Consider the following 13974-nt stretch of genomic DNA (forward strand, 5'->3'; position numbering starts at 1 on the left):
AACCTTAAAGAAGAATGAAATTATGGTATTTGCAGACAAATGGATGGAACCCTTAGAGAATATCATGCTAAGTGAAATAAGCCAATCCCACAACTAAAGGCTGAATGTTTTCTCTGATAAGTGAATGTTGATCCATAGTGGGGGGTGTGAAGTTTGGATTATACAGAGGGGAGTGAGGGAAGGGGTGGGGCAGTGGGGATGGGAAGAGACAGATAGAATGAGACAGACATTATTACCCTCTATATATGTATAAAATTTTTTTAAATAAAAAATAAATTTAAAAAATCTTAAAAATATATAGTAAAAATACTCAACAGTTTAAGAACAGAATGAGACCTGAAACAACAGCTTTCTGTTAGTAAACCAATGTTTCTGATACATTTCTTACATGTAAAACATTTTTCTATTTGAGAAAAACAGTAGCATTTGTTATAGTAATTAAAGCTGGTTCATTTACAAAAAAAAAGCATGCTGAGACCATAGTAATTAAAAAATAGGTGTTAAGTGAAGAGTCTGAAACTTTTCCTAGGGTTTGTCAAGATAAGGCCAGTAAAGCTGACCAAAACAAATAACCAATAGCAGGTGGATCTGAGCATGGGGGACATAGGTGGTCCCTCAGTGTTCTTGATCATACCTTAAGTATATGGCTAGATTTCTAACTCTTTGAAACCTGAAACTCTTAAAAATTCTGAAACTTTCCTATCTTTAGATTACATGCTACAAATAGAGTCTCAAGTCATTGAGTAAATAAGATAATATGAATACCTTTCAGACCAGGCCTCCTTCCACTGCCACCATCTTGAATACCACGTATTTCTTTCTGCATCAAATATAACATGAAGGATGAGTTACCACTGCCAAAAAATGCTACCACCACACTGCACCATGCTGCTCAGCTTGATTGAGCTGCTTCTGTTTCCCTCGTGCAACACTTGGCACTTAGGGCCTTACAACTCAGGAATGTCAGAGTAAACAGATTCTTTGTGCTTGTTTTGGTGCATATATTGTGACACTAGCAGTGAGTAGTTAGTTGGGGCATTCTTCTAAGTCTCTGTCTATGACAGCATGCTGCTAAAGCACACACACTCTGAGGTTGTGTTCTCAGATTTAATAAGTGGTAGAAAGTTTGGTGAAAAGGAACACATGTTTATGTCATGTTTCATTTATTTCAGATCCAGGTCTTTGGCAGTGATAATAGAATTATACTTATGTAATCATTAACTACCTCTATTGAAGGTGGCAGTATGCATCAAACTATTTTTTTTCTCTGTTCTGAATCTGAAACATGAAAAAATAGAAACTATGGCCTCAAACTGGTTCCCTGGGATGCTGTTGATGATTATCAGAGGTGGACTGTATTTTACAAAAAGATGATGTAGTTCTCTGAGTCTTTGATTTCAGAATCCATGCTGTACATTAGTATTACTTTAGAATCTATTGGATCTTAATAATGGGTTTTTATTACCAATGTATATTTTATTTTAAAATGTCATTAAGTCTTCAGTACCCTCAGAAAATACTTAAAGAAATGCCTATTATGTCTTACATTCAAATTTCAGAAAATGTGGTTACCAAAGAAGAATTTTTTTCTAGTATTAGTACTTGATGGTACAACAAAGCAAAATCACTGACAACCCACAACTTTGGTAAAGACTAGTACAGATCTTGATATGTGTGGTGACCTGCCATTAAATATTAATTATTATGTTTACCTTAACTATTTCTTTCAATTGAGAAACTTGTGCAGAGTGCAGAGTATTTCTAGCTACCCTAGTCCTGATATGTGAAAGATGGATATGGGAACCGGGATTCAAGATGTACTTATGAACACTGTTCTGTCTATATCCAAGTTCTGAACTTTGGTCCCTATACGAATGCCCTATGGGATTTTTATTTTTTTTTAATTTTTTAAATTTTTTTATTTGTTCTAATTAGTTGTATGTGACAAAAGAATGCATTTATACATTTTGATAGATCATACATAAATGGAATGGAATTTCTCATTTTTTAATTATTGTAAACAAATGGGATACATGTTGTTTCCCTATTTGTACATGGAGTCAAGGCATACCATTTGTGTAATCATAAATTTACATAGGGTAATGTTGTTTGATTCATTCTGTTATTTTTTTCCCTTCCCCCCACCCCTCCCACCCCTCTTTTCCCTCTATACAGTCCTTCCTTCCTCCATCCCTATGGGATTTTTAAAAAGTAGAATTACAAGGTCCAGAAAGACATTTATGTGTGGGTATTCACATTCGTGGATCTCAACTCAACTTGGAAAAATGCAACATATTTTCCTTTAGTAACTGAAATGCAGTATCAATGTCTCATTGGGTCTGCCAACTGGATCCAATCTCTATTTACTATCAAATCCTGAGTCTGTTGATTGGCAATGCTCACATATCTTTAGAAATGTTAATTACCCTCTCTCTCCACCTCCAACTTGCCCATCTTAGGCCCAAAATATCTGCTAAATAATCAATGAAGGAACCACCTTCTGTACTTCCAGAACGGAATTCTAAGTCTAGTATTCTCAATGGTACATGCTAAATAAAATAGAATCAGACTTTGCCTTAAATTGAGTTTTAAACATCCCATTATTCCTTCTAACACCTTCCAACAAATGTGGCCCTGCACAAAGTCTGATCACATTATTCTTTTTGTTACTTATGTCACCAGAATCTCAAGTTTCCAATACAACTCACACAGGCACAGAAATGTAATATGGAACATTCAGCACTAAATTTACATTTTGGTTTAACCACCATCTGAATCTGCAGTGTCGCTGTATGGCCTTACTTGGTGCTTCACATTCTTCAGAAAGAAAAAATATTTATGATATGCAAATTCAAAAATGAAATATTTCATATTTAAATATTGTGTATTGAATATGTATTTTTCTCAACAACTATTGTAAATACATTAAGTATTGACAAACAGGTCTTATTTGTATTCTCTTCAGAGGTCCTACAAATCTAGTTTCTTATTTGGGAGCAAAGGTTCATTTGTGGGTTGGTCTAAAACATTCTTTGATCTCTTTGGAAATAACCTGTTCTTTACTGTGCCCCCACCACCGTGTGGATGCTTCACTTTCTGCTGTCAGTGCCAAATCTTAGTAAACTCTGACCACAGATTGTAGCTTACCTTTTCCTGGACCACCTGCATTACATCCAGAAAGAAAATGAAAACATGCCATTGGCCATATTTTCTTTGGCACAGTTTCCTGTGTATTAGCTGAATGTATTGTCTTTAATGAAGTCTTTGAAATTCTGTAAGAGGAGTAAGATCAACTTATGTATAGTCCATATTCATTCAAATAAAACTCTAATATGTGAGCTCCCTGCTCTTGTCTTCAAATTGTGTCAGGTCCCAGCACCTTTCAGATTTTTTCTTTTCTATGATGGAACTTGAGGCAAATGCAGGCTTCTCCTCCTAGCTTTTAGCGTGTAGCACCACCAGGTATCCAAACTGAAAATCTGAGAACAATGCTTTCCTGCAGAAACCCAAAATATTCATACTCACATATGGGAGTGGAATTCTTATCTCCTGATAGTTACTTTTCTTATTCTTAGCTTGGTTAATGTGAACAAAATATTTGTTAATTGTTTATTACCATGTTATCTGTGCAATTTCCTTTGAGATTAACTTTGGAATTTCTTCCATTTCACTCAAGTCAGTCATTTGGTCATGCTTTCATTGAATTTATTAATTCTTCAGCAGGTATTTATTAGAGATTATATCCAGATACTGTAAAATGCATTGGGGATACAAAGTTAAGTAAAGCCTGGTACCTACACCTCTCTCTCTCTCTCTCTCTCTCTCTCTCTCTCTCTCTCTCTCTCTCTCTTCCCTCTCTTCCTCCCTCTCCTCAGTCACCATGTATTCAGATACTTTCTTCCTCCATGTCCTTCTGCCATGATGTTTCTAGCTTAGAGTCAGTCAATCATGGACTGAAACCTCTGAAATCATGAGTTAAATAAACCTTTCTTCCTTTAGGTTGTTATTGTCAGGTAATTTGGTCACAGCAACAAAAATCTGACTAACACAGTCTTTTGTACTCCTAAAAACAAATGTAAATCTAAGTGATTTATCATCTTCTCTTCTTAACTCAATAGAAAATACAGCAATTCTTTCTTGTAATATTTTTATACTTTTTATTAGAGCATTATAGTTATACACAGTAGTCGGATTCATCTCAATATGCATGGAATTCAATTTCAGTTCACATTTCCCACCTTTTCCCTTCCCTCTTCCCTTCTCCCATTCTCCTTTCTCTACTCTGCTGATCTTCGTTTTGCTTGTTTATTTTTTATTTGTTCTTTCTACTTATACATCAAGGTGAAATTTCCTGTGGTGTATTTATGTATGCACATAGCATGATATTTTAAAATTCATTATGTATTTTCTCCCTTTCCTATCCCTTCTCTGATCTCAATCTTTCTTCTACTCATCTTCCCTATATCTTTATGATACCTGACCCTCCCTTCCTTCTTTTCTTTATTTTGCTCTAGCTTCCACATGTGAGAGAAGGCATCCAACCCTTGATTTTATAAAACTCATTATACTTATTTATGTTAAAACCTAAAACCTTTGAGCATATTATAAATGATGAGAATTTCACTTAATATCACCCTTGAATAGGATTTTACTTTCATTCTTTTATATATATTCCCTCTTTTCAATGAATTATTTGATTTTTATCTCCATCTTAAAAATCTTACAAGGAACCCATATTATCTTTCACAAACCACACCATTTCTACAAATTTACTTTACATTCACGTTTCTTGAAAATATTTTATACAAGCACTGCTAATACTTCTTCCTTATTCTTTCTTCATCCTTTTACAAATTCATGCTAAGTGTTCTCATCAATGTCATTATTCAAGTCTATGTTGCCAAATCTAGTAGATACTTCTTATTATTCATCTCACTTAAACTGTTAACAATCTTAAACACAGTTTACAACTCCATCCTTATTTACACACTTCTGACACTGTAACAGCACATTCTTGAATTTTTCTATTTCTTTTTAAATTCCTTTAGGGACTCATTATCTATCCTTTACATATTGAAATTTCTCAGTTTTGTTCCTCCTATAACTTATCATTCTTTCTTCATTTGACCTCATGAAATTTTAGCACAATAATTGTTACATGCTAACTGTGCTATAATGGCAAGATATTAATCTCTCAAGTTTAAGATTCTTCATTTATAAAATGTATAAAGAGTTCTTTATCTTAATAAGATGACTAATTTCTCTAAAACTCGGATTGCACCTTGGAAACGGAAAATAAATTCTCAGAAGAGGATGAAAGGTTCGGAGAGACATATTTAAATATATTCTTATGCTGGTCTCCTCTCTACCTTGGTTTGGTAGCTCTTCCATGAATCTGCTTAATTCTTTTACAGTAAGAAATTTATCTTCAATGTCATATTCATGTTGTATGTACAATGTAAAGCACCATAATTTTTCCACTTTTCCACTGTTAACATGGAATGGCTTATCAAGGAAAGGTTAAGACTGCAATTTCTTAAAGATAGCCCATCCATGGTATATCTCTTCTAGGACATATATGCACATCCAAATTGCATGATCATCATAAACTTTATATGACTTGTCACTTTTGTGGGGGGAGTGATGAAAGGCATCATTTTCCAAAGTAAAAAAGGAATATCTTTAGGTTTTTGAAGATTATAAGCAGAAGTATCTTTAACACTTTCATCTTTCTCACCAACCTATATTATTCATCATCAGGTTTGGTGTATTTTCTCTTCAAATTATTATGATAAATTATTCCACTTCTGTTTGCATCCATTCATGACACCTTCACCAAGGATATCTTCATTTGCTCACTGGACTCTTAACAGGATCTTATTTTACATAGTCACTCATATCCCCTCCTCAGTTTATACTCCACGGAAAAACAGTAGTAACCTTGTAAAGACCAAAGTAAAATTCTGTTGCTCCCTGCTGAAATCCCTGCAGTTATCTTTCATTGCTTTAACAATAAAACTCAAAGTTCTCTGTATGGACTAAAAGATTTGTCATGCCCATGCCCCTGCCTACTTTTCTGGCTTCAGTTTTTAGATACTTCTCTCACTAGTAATTGGCTTTCAGCTACGCTTACCTTCTCTTTATTCTCCAGGTTTTCCAATTTCCTTCTAGTGAAGTTTTTTTTTCATGTGATAGTCTGTTTCCCCATCTTGGTTAGCCTTTTCCTTTCCCTTGTATTCTACTTTAACTGACAAGTTTTATTTGTTGTTGTTGTTTTTTTGTTTTTTTATGGTTTTTTTTTTGTTTTTTTTTTGTTTGTTTGTTTGTTTTTGGTACTGGGGATTGAACCCAGGGATGCTTAACCACTGAAGCACATCTCTAGTCCTTTTTTATATTTTATTTAGAGACAGAGTCTCACTAAGTTGCTTAGGGCCTTGCCAAGTTGCTGAGGCTGGCTTTGAACTTGTGATCCTCCTGCCTCAGCCTCCTGAGCCACTGGGATTAAAGGCACACACCACTGTGCCCAGCTTGACTGAATTTTTTAGGGTCCTTCCCTAACTCCACTAAAATGGTATATATCTATGCACCCACATATGTTTGCTATATTGTCCTTTTCAGGATATTGTAAGCATCATGGATTTATGGTGTTCCATAAAACAGTGATTTCTTAATAAAGACATGCTGAATAACTACATCTGATGTGAAATGCATATGTTTCAAGAATACAATAGAGTTTACCATTCAAATGTGAGCAACATGTTATGAATAATAATATGCATTTTTTCCAAAAAACTTTAAACTTTGGAATGAAAAGCAGATTTGTTGAATGGAGTAGACTAGTATTCTCCTACCAGACTATTAATAATTGGATGTTAGGGACTTTTTTTGGTACTGGGGATTGAACCCAAGGGTACTCAACCACTAAGCCACATACTCAGCCTCTTTTAAAAATATTTTATTTAGAGACTGGGTCCCACTGAGTTGCTCAGGGTCTTGCTAAATTGCTGAGGCTGGCTTTAAACTCATGGTCCTTCTGTCTCAGCCTCCTGAGCCTCTGGTATTACAGGTATGCACAACAACACCCAGCAGAGACTCCTATTTATTCATTTTATTCCCTCTCCTAATTCAGTTCCTTAACAGAATACCTAAAGCATGGGAATTTTAGGCTCCTGATCTCTCTTTCTCTCCCAGGGCTGGGGATCAAACCCATGGCCTCATGAATTCTGGGCAAGTGCTCTACCACTGACCTTACAACTGACTTTCTCCTCTATTAATCTTAATCCCTGCGTCTCAGTCTCACACTTAGATATTAACTGAAGCAATAGCTACATTTATTTAAATCAATCTAGCCCATAGAGATCTGCACAGAGTTGTCCCTTTCCTGCCTCTTAATTATTATTTACAAGCTAATTTTCAGCCCTATATAGGTTTTGCAGTACTCTATACCCCCTGTCTCTGGTTTCTCTATAGAAGTTTAAGAATTTACCAAGATTCACTTATTTAAGAAAAATGTATTGAGAATCTACTCCTTAACAGAAAGTGAGATAGCCTCTGGGAAATAGAAGTTGTAAGTGAAAATATCCCTACCCCTTGGTCTAATGAGAAAGTCAAATAATTCCACAATGGATGGAAGGCTGCAATTTGGCTAAATGCTACAAATAATCTAATAGCTTTACTATGACTGTAAAAACAGGTTATTACTTATGGTGGTCAAGAAAAACTGAATAAATTACAAAGATATACAGCATAAGAGGGAAAAGCAACATTTCATATGGAAAGAAAAGCATGTAGTTACACAAATTTCTCTGTGCACATGTCTTAATTAATTCATTCTCTCCTTTCACCCCATGTTTTCAGTGAGGGCCTCCTAGATGAGGGAATAGTACTCAGGACTAGAAGTTGGAAGTGATTCCCCACAATGTGAATTTTCTGCACAAATAGCAAAAAACTAATAGGAAAAACAGATGTACTTCTTAGGATTCAGATAGAATACCACCCCACCTCCTTTCTTTTTTGAAGAAGCTTTTCTAAGTCTCCTCCAAATACAAGGAAGAAACACAGGTATTAAATTCATAAAGGTCTCCATTCTCATTCCAAAACTTGTAACGACTAGTGATGATGAACATGACTAACTGCCACTCTCATTCTCACAAAAGTCCATTGTTGGGGACAACACATAGTTCTAGTGGTCGTAAACCCTTACCTTCTACGCGGCAGAACCAGAAACGGGAAAAACCGGTGCTATAAGTAGGAACCACTAGAACGCAGCAGCCTAGTAGTCTCACTTCACTTCCTCCAGGTAGGACTGATTTTGCTGACGGTACCGGAAGAGCTCTTCAGAGCTACTTTGTTGCTCTGTATTAAGATACGGAGTCAGCGGCTTTTTCAGCTTCTTACATATTCTATGAACCAGGAAGTCAATTAACGTCCAAGATTAACTGCCCTTCTTATTCAACTAACTGAAACTTTTTTGAAACCTGTGTCACAAAATCCTGAGGAAAATTGCGGTTGCAAAAGCTGTTTTGGAAATGCACTTGACTTCCGGCTTCCGTAAGAGGAGGCGCTCTTTATTATATAAGCAAACCCTAACTGAAAGGGAATCCTGGAGAGTCGGCAAAGGAGTTTATGAAGGTTTTATTTTGATATGATCCGTCTTTAGGATATAACTTTTCTTTTCAATATTTGGCACATCCTGGGATGGTATCTCTATTTTCCAGAGATTGCTCTTAAACTGATTTGAGTAATTTTCACTTAGTGGAACCACAGTTCTTTGATGTTAGAAAAAAAAAAAAAAGCCTTATGGGTAGCATTGAACTTAAAGTGGTATAAAGAGCATTTTAAAATGCATAATTTGAAAATCAAGCTCTCCTCACTCACTATATAAAGTGCAAATTGTGAAAAATGCAGTACATTAGGAAGTCACAAAACCATTAATTTATTTCTTTACATTACTTCACAAAGGTAGTTTTGTTAGCATATATATGTGGTATGTTAATTTTGACTTCTGAAGTGGAAATTATACATGTGAGTGTTGCATGTGTTATCAAGCAACATAGAACCTTGGCTATTGCAAAATGGTGTCTCACCTTTGCACAGACAAAGGTCAGAAAGAAGAATAAGAGAATAAATCTGGCCAATTCGAATGCATTATAGCATTCAAGAAAAATTATCCAGATTGTTTGGGATTTTTGGCAGAAATTTGCCCAAAAAAGTGTACTTAACTGCTGGTACAGAAAAATGATTTAACTGAGTGTATCATTGGTTAAAGTAGTTTGCATAGGCCAGGTAAACTGTTATTCTCCTTTCCTCAGCTTTTCTGTTTTGGTTTCCCTCTGCTTCTCCCAATTTTCTTGATACTTTTGAGTTTAATTTTTCTCTTTTCAACATAGGATAGGGTCAAATTTCTGAGCACAGAAAGTGCTCAATTGGCAATCCACCAGCGAGTATAACTATATACAAAGGGAAACTTAATTAATGTATTAAGGTAACAACAATTTTCCCTTAAACTGTAAACCTCCAATATCACAGTCAGGAGGTGATTCAGAAGGTTGGACAGTTTTTGTATGCTAAAACATTCATGTGTGTGTTTATTTGTTCATATAGGTGGTCTTCAGTAAGGAGGAGAGTGCAAATACAGGTTGAGCATCCCTAATAAAAAAATCTGAAACCTGAAATACTTTGGTATTCATATTTTTTTCAGGAACACATGGTATTTCAGATTTTGGGTTTTTGTATTAGGAACATTCAGTGGGTAAAGTCTGTGCAAATATTCTCAAATCTGAAAAAAATTCCAAAATTGAAAATGCTCATGATCTCAAATAGATGATGACTAGTATTTTCTGGAATTATTGTGTGATCTATTACATTATCATCCTAAATATTTTACACATATTATTAAATAATAGGTGCATTCAAACTGTGGGGCATAGTGTTCTCTATATGTCTTTTAAATCAAGTGCATTCCTTGAATTTTTCTAATTCAAGTTTTGTATTTCCTACATACTTTTTTTTTTTTTTTAGAATTCTTTTATTGTATTTTTTATTTTCTTCAAATAGGACACATCGACAATATTAAAAAGATTCATTGATTCCTAGCTACTTTCTGTTTGGTTGATCAACCAATTACAGAAATAGATTAGTCTTTTTAAGTCTCATATAGGATTATGGATTTACCAATTTTTATTTTTAAATCTGTTTGCTTTATTTTGAGGCTATATTACATAATTCAACATGTTGTATAATAATGCTTTGCCATTAGGACAATTTTTCTGCTTTTCTTACAGATTTTGTGATTTTGATATTCCAATAGCTCATATTCATATATAATATCATGCAAGTATGTTTTCTATGCCTGTGTGTACTAGGCAGAATAATGGATCGCAAAAAATGTCTGGACCCTGGACCCTGTGACCATATTAAGTAGCAAAAGGAGTTAAGGTCACAATTAGAATTAATGTTACTAATCATACGTCCTTAAATAGGGAATTTTCATAGATTTATCCAGTCCAGTGTAATCTCAGGGATCATTGAAATTAGAAGAGAGAGGCAAGGAAGGAGGATGAGGGGGAAATGTGAATTTGGAAGAAAAGTGTGGAGAGAGATGATATTGCTGGCTTTGATGATGGAGAAAGGAGGCATCTAGAATCTGGAAAAGGCAAGGAAACATATTTACATCTAAATCTTCCATAAAGTAATGTAGCCTTCACACACTTTGATTTTAGCACTTGAGACCTATGTAAAACGTCTGATCACAGAACTGTAAAGTGATATATTTGTGGTGTTTTAATCTACCAAGCTTGTAGTAGTTTGTTTCATTAGCTAGAAAATTGATACAGAGTCCTTAAATTTGTTATGTTTCTTTCAAGGAGCATTTAGCTGTACTATGATATTTAATACAATGTGATACTTCTATCTCTTCATAGATGTACCATTTGCCTTTATTGTGATTACTGATACATTTGGGTTTATTTTTCTAGTATTGTTTTTATTTCCAATCTTCTGAGTTTCCCCCCTCCTTTTCTGTTTTCTATTGGGTTAAGTTTTATTTATTTATTTATTTTAATTTATTTTTATTGGAAACAAATGGGATACATGTTGTTTCTCTGTACATGAAGTAAAGGCATACCATTTGTGTAATCATACATTTACCTAGGGAAATGGTGTTTGATTCATTCTGTTATTTTTTCTCCCCCCCCCCACCCCTCGCACCCCTCTTTTCCTCTATACAGTCCCTCCTTCCTCCATTCTTACCCCCCTCCCACCCCCCATTATGTGTCATCATCTGCTTATCAGAGAGGTCATTTGTCCTTTGGTTTTTTTAGATTGGCTTATCTCACTTAGCATGATATTCTCCAATTTCATTCCATTTGCCTGCAAATGCCATAATTTTATTATTTTTTATGGCTGAGTAATATTCCATTGTATTTATATATACCACAGTTTCTTTATCCATTCATCCATTGAAGGACATCTAGGTTGGTTCCACAGTCTGGCTATTGTGAATTGAGCAGTTATGAACATTGTTGTGGCTGTGTCTCTGTAGTATGCTGACTTTAAGTCCTTTGGATATAGGCCAAGGAGTGGGATAGCTGGGTCAAATGGTGATTCCATTCCAAGCTTTCTGAGGAATCTCCACACTGCTTTCCAGAGTGGCTGCACTAATTTGCAATCCCACCAGCAATGTATGAGTGTACCTTTTTCCTCACATCCTCGCCAACACCTATCGTTGTTTGTATTCTTGATAATCACCATTCTAATTGGGGTGAGATGGAATCTTAGGGTAGTTTTGATTTGTATTTCTCTTATTACTAAAGATGTTGAACATTTTTTTCATATATCTGTTGATTGCTTGTAGATCTTCTGTGAAGTGTCTGTTCATTTCCTTAGCCCATTTGTTGATTGGGTTATTTGTATTCTTGGTGTAGAGTTTTTTGAGTTCTTTATATATTCTGGAAATTAGTGTTTTATCTGAAGTATGAGTGGCACAGATTTTCTCCCACTCTGTAGGTTCTGTCTTCACATTGCTGATAGTTTCCTTTGCTGAGAGAAAGCTTTTTAGTTTGAATCTATCCCAGTTATTGATTATTGATTTTATTTCTTGTGCTATGGGAGTCCTGTTAAGGAAGTGTGATCCTAAGCCAACATGTTGAAGATTTGGACCTACTTTTTCTTCTATAAGATGAAGGGTCTCTGGTCTGATTCCGAGGTCCTTGATCCATTTTGAGTTGAGTTTTGTGCAGGGTGAGAGATAGGGGTTTAGTTTCATTCTGTTGCATATGGATTTCCAGTTTTCCCAGCACCATTTGTTGAAGAGGCTATCTTTTCTCCATTGCATATTTTTGGAACCTTTGTCTAGTATGAGAAAATTGTATTTATTTGGGTTTGTGTCCATGTTCTCTATTCTGGACCATTGATCTACCTGTCTATTTTGGAACCAATACCATGCCATTTTTGTTACTATTGCTTTGTAGTATAGTTGAAGTTCTGGTATTGCGATACCCCCTATTTCACTCTTCCTGATAAGTATTGCTTTAGCTATCCTGGGTTTCTTATTCTTCCAGATGAATTTCATGATTGCTTGCTCTATTTCTCTAAGGTACATCTTTGGGATTTTAATTGGAATTGCACTGAATCTGTATAGCACTTTTGGTTGTATGGCCATTTTGACAATATTGATTTTGCCTATCCAAGAACATGGGAGATCTTTCCATCTTCTAAGGTTTTCTTTAATTTCTTTCTTTAGTGTTCTGTAGTTCTCATTGTAGAGGTCTTTCACCTCTTTTATTAGATTGATTCCCAGGTATTTTATTTTTTTCGAGGCTATTTTGAATGGGGTAGTTTTCCTAACTTCTCTTTCTGAAGATTCATCACATTTAAAAATGCATTAGATTTATGAGTATTGATCTTATAACCTGCTACTTTACTGAATTCACTTATGAGTTCTGAAAGCTTTCTGGTGGAATTTCCCCATTCCTCTAAATATAGAATCATGTCATCAGCAAATAGGGATAGTTTGAGTTCTTCTTTTCCTATTTGTATCCCTTTAATTTCTTTGGTCTCTCTAATTGCTCTGGCTAGAGTTTCAAGGGCAGTGTTGAATAGAAGTGGTGAAAGAGGGCATCCCTCCCTTGTTCCAATTTTTAGGGGGAATGCTTTCAGTTTTTCACCATTTAGAATGATATTGGCCATGGGCTTAGCATAGATGGCCTTTACAATGTTAAGGAATATTCCCACTATCCCTATTTTTTCTAGTGTTTTGAGCATGAAGGGATGCTGTATTTTATCAAATGCTTTTTCTGCATCTATCGCAATAATCATGTGATATTTGACTGTAAGTCTGTTGATAATGGTGAGTTACATCTATTGATTTCCAGATGTTGAACCAACCTTGCATCCCTGGGATAAAACCCACTTGATCATGGTGCACTATCTTTTTAATATATTTTTGTATGCGATTTGCTAAAATTTTGTTGAGAATTTTTGCATCGATGTTCATTAAGGATATTGGTCTGAAATTTTCTTTCCTCGATGTGTCTCTGTCTGGTTTAGGTATCACTGTGATATTGGCTTCATAGAATGAGTTTGGGAGGGTTACCTCCTCTTCTATTTTATGGAATACTTTGAGGAGTATTGGAATGAGCTCTTCTTTAAAGGTTTTGTAGAACTCGGCTGAGAACCCATCTGGTCCTGGACTTTTCTTTGTTGGTAGGCTTTTGATGACTTCTATTTCATTACTTGAAATTGATCTATTTAAATTGTGTATGCCCTCCTGGTTCAATTTAGGTAATTCATATGTCTCTAGAAACCTGTTGATGTCTTTGAGATTTTCTGTTTTGTTGAAGTATAGATTTTCAAAATAGCTTCTAATTATGTTTTGTATTTCAATCATGTCTGTTGTGATATTTCCTTGTTCATTCCGAATTTTAGTAATTTGGATTTTCTCTCTCCTCTTTGTTAGTGTGGCTAAGGGTTTAT

This window comes from Sciurus vulgaris (genome assembly GCF_902686455.1).
Source record: "Sciurus vulgaris genome assembly, chromosome: 6".
NCBI classification, from domain to species: Eukaryota; Metazoa; Chordata; class Mammalia; order Rodentia; family Sciuridae; genus Sciurus; species Sciurus vulgaris.